Source organism: Aquarana catesbeiana, linkage group LG10 (genome assembly GCF_042186555.1).
Source record: "Aquarana catesbeiana isolate 2022-GZ linkage group LG10, ASM4218655v1, whole genome shotgun sequence".
NCBI lineage: Eukaryota > Metazoa > Chordata > Amphibia > Anura > Ranidae > Aquarana > Aquarana catesbeiana.
In genome coordinates, this window is record NC_133333.1 from 152,520,371 (window position 1) to 152,526,871 (window position 6,501).

Consider the following 6,501-nt stretch of genomic DNA (forward strand, 5'->3'; position numbering starts at 1 on the left):
TTGCTGCCATGGTGGATCTGAAATGACAGGTGCTCTTTAAATTCACGGACTCATTCTTTCTGGTAGTTCAAATCTTTAATATTTGCAAACAATATGAAGGTTTCCCTTTTAGAATAATAAGCTGTCAGGTTAGTAAAATAGCGATATCAGAACCGATTCAATCATACAGTTTGTAGGGTACATAGATTTGCAAAACAAGGGTATAAAGGAATATTGCTGAACTTTTGTTTTATCTCCTGGTTTTTATCTGATTACTGTGAAATTGTGTGAATGCATCAGGGCTGTGCACTTTATCTCAGCTTGCAGAGCTTGGATTCATTGAATGAGTTTACCAAAAATGTAAATATTGCAGAATATACAGCCTCATGCTACATAACTAAGCTCCATTTCATGCTGAATAAACTAAGTTATTGATGCATCTTGAATAGAAAATTATCTTTAGAAATCCAAAGCCATTTTATTAAAATAAATTTGATATAACCACTTACGGACCGCCTGCCATCATGCGTCGGCTCTTTGAAGTGGAATATCGTTGTTATGGCAGCAGCTAACTGCCATAACCCCAGTATGCACTTCTTCAGCGGGTGGTCCGCTTTAAGATAAAAGCGGTCTCAGCGGCAGATTTGCCACAAGGTCATTTTTATCGGTGGCGGGAGAGGACCATGCTCTGGTGCCCTCCGCCACTTACTGGAGCCACTGGCAGCAGCTGAGGCGATCAGATCCTGTCCCCTGCTTAGCATGGAGCTGAGTGAGGGGAAGATGGCAGCCACCCAGCTCCATACCATTGCAGGGCGGAAGTGACTTGAAAACATCACTTCCACCCATAGCTCTTAAAGGGACCTTTTTTTTATTGCATTTTAATGTAAATATGAGATCTGAGGTCTTTTTGACCCCAGATCTCATATTTAAGAGGTCCTGTCATGCTTTCTTTTTTTTTCTTCTTCTATTACAAGGGATGTTTACATTCCTTGTAATAGGAATAAAAGTTACACCATTTTTTTTTTTTGTTTTTGAAGTTTTTTGAGTGTAAAAATAAAGAATAAAATAAATAAGGTAAAAAAAACCCCACCCCATCCCACCGAGCTTGCGTGCAGACGCAAATGCATACGTGAGTAGCACCCGCATATGAAACCGGTGTTCAAACCACACGTGATGTGGTTCGAGGGAGAGCAATAATTCTAGACCTCCTCTGTAACTCAAAACATGCAACCTGTAGAATTTTTTTAAACATTGCTTATGCAGATTTTTAAGGGGTAAAAGTTTATCGCCATTCCACGAGCGGGCGCAATTTTGAAGCATGACATGTTGGGTATCAATTTACTCGGCGTAACATCATCTTTCACAATATAAAAAAAAAATGGGCTTACTTTACTGTTGTCTTATTTTTTAATTCAAAAATGTGTAAGACCGCTGCGCAGATACGGTGTGACAAAGTATTGCAACGACCGCCATTTTATTCTCTAAGGTGTTAGAACCCCCAAACATTATATATATATATATATATATATATATATATATATATATATATATATATATATATATATATATATATATATATATATATATATATATATATATATAAATATAAAATTTTATAAGTAATTTTCTAGCAAAAAAAATGATTTTAACTTGTAAACAACAAGTTTGAAAAATGGGCCTGGTCCTTAAGTGGTTAAATCAAAAAAATTTGATTTTTTTTTTTTTTTAATCATTGATTTTTATCCACACTGTAATTTTAAAGTTTTTAAGTCTAAACTATAAATTGCTGCCAGCCCCTCTATTAGAGCCCGGCATACCACACTATGTGAGTAATTTTTAAAAATGAGCGTTGTAAATACCTATTTAGAGCTATCTTCAGGCCGGTCACGTGACTAGTGGCCGCTTTACAGCTCCGCTACATGGCTTCTGCGGGAGGCGCTGAGATCTACCTCTGACATCAGTCGGGAGATCATGTAGCCTCCCACAGAAGCCCTGTCTCGGAGCTGTAAAGCGGCCGCGAGTCACGTGACCGGCCTGAAGATAGCTCTAAAAAGGTATTTACAATGCTCCTCTTTAGAAATGACTTTCATAGAGTGGTATGCCAAGCTCTAAAAGAGGGGCTGGCAGTGACCATCGTAGGTTTTTAATAAAAGCGACGGGGCGGAGACAGAGACACAGAGAGGGAGCTGACAGGCAAGGAGGAGGGGGAGAGAGAAGAGCACAGCTGCGGGTGACGGAGGGATGCACTCTGACCACGGTGGTCAGGGCTTAGCAGCCCTGATTTTCGTGGTCAGTACAGAGGGGATACAAGATGTTTTTTTTACTTTTTTTTTTTTTTTTGTATTTTCTTTTTTTTTTTTTTTTTTTTTTTACAGTTTAGAGGGGGGCAGATTACACCACACAAGTACTGTGCTGTTTAATCTCCTTTAAGGGACCAGGATCTGTTTTTTTTTTTTTATTTTTTTTGGATTAACAAACACTTTAATATGTAAAGTTTTTTTGTTTTGTTTTGTTTTTTTTTTTTAAAAAAAAGGACATTTTATGCTTAAATATCTTTATGCAGTGGTAAATATAAATAACCAACTATATCTTTAGGGAGCAAAATCTCTAACCCACTCTGAGAATAACAGACAGAAAAGATATACTATTAGAGGTTGAATCTGGTAAATAATATCAGATTAAGATCAAATTTTTTATTTAAAGAAAAAAAAAATTTACACTTTTCAGATAGAACTGTAATATATTATGTATGACAGACTCCCTTGTCATAGGCAGGTGGCTTGATAAAAGCTACTTATGCTGGCCATACAAAAACAATGTCTTCCTTCAAAAAAAAAGTTCATTTTAAGAACGTTTGTTCTATTTTCTAATCGTTAGTGGGGTCAAACCGACGTTCATTCTCGACCACAGTGACCAGAAAATTCGAAGGAGCAGAATAGAAAACTTCTTTGTCAAAGGAATTTTCAGACAGTGTATATGATTTTTGTTCAGAAATTACATTAATTTTAATAACTTGCTTCCCGGTGTATTGTCAAATGACATCTGCAGATGGGATCTCCCATCCTGGGCGGGCCTCATATGATGTCCTCTGCTTCCCGCCGGTATAGGGGGCGCGGAGGAGCTGCCCCCTATACCAGCGGAGCTGACAGGCACCAGCGATCGCTCCTGACAAAGCAGGAATGTGTGTGTAAACATACACGTATCCACGTTTTGTCAGGGGAGAGGAGACAGATCGTGTGTTCCTAGTATATAGGAACACCAATCGGTCTTCTCCCCCAGTCAGTCCCATCCCCCCACAGTTAGAACACACAGTGACAGAATACATTTAACCCCTTGATCGCCCCCTAGTGTTAACCTCTTCCCTGACGGTGACATTTATACAGTAATCAGTGGCTATTTATAGCACTGATCGCTGTATAAATGTCAAATGACAAAAAAGTATCTGATCTGTCCGCCGCAATCCCTATCGCAGATCGCCGCCATTACTAGTAAAAAAAAATAATAATAATAATAAAAATACCAGGTCAATAACCTATTTTGTAGGCACTATAACTTTTGCGCAAACCAATCACCATACGCTTATTGCAATTTTTTTTTCTTTTTTACCAAAAACATGTAGAAGAATACATATCGGCCTATTATAGTAAAAAATAGTGTGTTTTTTTCAAAATTGTTACTTTTTTTATAGCGCAAAAAATAAAAACCGCAGAGGTGATCAAATACCACCAAAAGAAATCTCTATTTGTGGGGAAAAAAAGGACGTCAATTTTGTTTAGGTACAGTGTTATAATTGTCAGTTAAAGCGAAGCAGTGCCGTATCACAAAAAATGGCCCGGTCAGGAAGGGGGTAGATTCTTCAGGTGCTGAAGTGGTTAAAACTGAATGTTTTAAAAGCAAATTAAATTTTCAAACCACATTCTTTCATTCAGCGAATGTACAAAGATTTTTCGTACGAACATTCTAGTCCAAAAATCGATACGTGTATGGGCAGCATAAGGCTCAGTTCACACCTATGCAGTTTGCCTTTGATTCCTTATTGCTGTGCGTTTTGTGTATGCAATTTAGCTTTGATTTGTGTTTTTTATTGTTTGTGTTTTTTTGGCCAATTTATGGGGCAGATTAAAAACCCCAAATCGCAGCAAAAAGGCCCTACATGCTTTTCTGCAGCTTCTCCATTGAAGTTTATTGAACCAAACAAGCAAAAACAGCACTGCTTTGCGTTGAAAAAAGTCCTTGACCCTTTCCAAATACACAGCAGCTGAAAAAAGCATAGACGTGAACGTGTCCCATAGGAAACCATGTTAAATGAACTGTAGTGTGTTTCTGCAAAAAAACACCAAAAAAAAAAAAAGCATAGGTGTGAACCAGGCCTAAGACGTTTAGTAGCAGCAGCTCGCCTTTTTTGTGTCACCTGTCATAATGGGGTTAAAAAAAACTAAACTGAACCCTTTATAGTACAAAAAAGAGCAGATAATAAGGGGTTAATTTATACTATGAAACAGTGAAAGTAAATTAAATAAAATTATATATATATATATATATATATATATATATATATATAAGAGCTATGGGCAGAAGTGACGTTTGATGTCGCTTCTGCCCTCCCATGATATGGAGCCGAGCGGGGACTATCTTCCCCTCAGGCGGCAGCCAGGCATCTACGGAAAAGGACGCAATCGTTTCCACCACTACCAGCGGGTCCAATAAGCAGTGGAGACGACTGGAGCACGGCAGGAGGAGGGTGAACACCTCTCCTGCTCCTGATAAAAGTGATCTTGTGGCGAATCCGCAGCGGAGACCACTTCAATCCTACAGAGAAAAGCACAGCGTTCCCGAAAATACTGGGGCTATGGAAGCTAGCTGCTGCCATAACCCCGGTATTTATCATCAAAGTACCGACGTACGGGTATGTCGTTTTGCGTGAAGTGGTTAAAGTGACTTTATTTTTATTAAACAAACATGTTATACTTACCTGCTCTGTGTAATGGTTTTGCACAGAGCAGCCCAGACTCTGCTCTTCTGGGGTCCCCCACTGATGCTTCTGGCTCCTGCCTTCAGAGTGCCCCAATAGCAAGGTAAAGAAAACTTCTGCCTTTAGAACCACTCACTTCCTGCCCAGGACTACATGTCCCATGAGGCATTGCTCCTCACACATTCACAAGTTCTCAAGCACTTACTGACATGTATGGGTGGTGTACTGAGCTGTATGTGTGCTGCGCTGTGTCTTTTGACATGTATGGATGGTGTACTGAGCTGTAAGTGTACTGCATTGTATTTCCTGATATGTAAACAAATAATGCATTCCGTAAGCAGGCCAACTAGTTGGCTGTCCGATTATGAAAATTTTCAATTAGTTATTGATTAATCGTTGTTTCAGCCTTACTTTAACCTTTGCATTATTCTGCTGCCTATAGGAGGGTTAAACACTGAACTGCAGGCCAGCCCAGGATAACCCCTCTTCTAACAGCATGCCTTAGTTTTTTTGTTAGTGTCCTAAAAGGATGGATGTCAGTACTTTTTTCTTCAAATAGACTCTCTTCTCTCCTTGCTACTGACTTTTACCTCCTATTGCAGTTATCCTATGTGGTGGTCCTCAGCCTGACTTTTGGAATACTGCATCTGAAAGTGACCTTTAGGTGCTGGTATCCACATGGGGCACTTTCCAGGATTCAGATAAGGTAAAAGCTGCTGAGCACCGTCCAGAGCCACTGTCGTTACCTTAGTGCTTGCCCTGTCTGAGAATTTCAATCTGTGATATCACAAGTTTAAATTTTATCTGAGCAGCCTAGAGATGGTGGAATGAGAATCTGGGGCACCCTTTCAGTGTTCATCCTGGGTCATAAAAAGGGAATCCATCTTCTTGAAAAAGCAGTGGCTGAGAGACTCCCATAGCCCGAACTGCATTCGAAAAAATGGAGGAAAATTTCCATTTGGTGAACTGCATTTCTATGATATACTAGTTGAGGCATAAAGCAGAAATTAAGCCAGCAACCTAAGAAGCAGGATGAAAAATTGGCCCTTGGGAAAGAAGATCCTGACAATCTTGCAGTGCACACAGATGGAGATCTGCTAGTTGGTGTGATGACACAGGAAGGTCAGATGTAAATACCAAGGAAAGGGGGACAGGCAAACCCACCTATCAGCTATAAGATTATGACCACTCCACATAACCCTTTGTGGCATGGACTCTTCTAGACCTCTGAAGGTATGCTATAGTGTCTGGCACCAAGCCATCAGTAACATATCCAAGTTAGATAAGTTGTGAGGTGGTGCCTCTATAGATTGGACTTGTTCTTCCAGCACATCAGCATTGACCCTCTGACTGGTCTTTGGCCACGCAGCCCCCTCCGCAACAAGCTTTTTGAGCTACAGCATCTCTTCTATTGGATCAGACTACAGCGGCCAGCCTTTGCTCCCCATGTGCATCAATGTGCCTTGGGCGCCCATGACCCTGGTGCTGGTTTCCCTTCCTTGCACCACTTTTGGTCAGTCCTGACTACTGCAGACCAGGATCGTCCCACA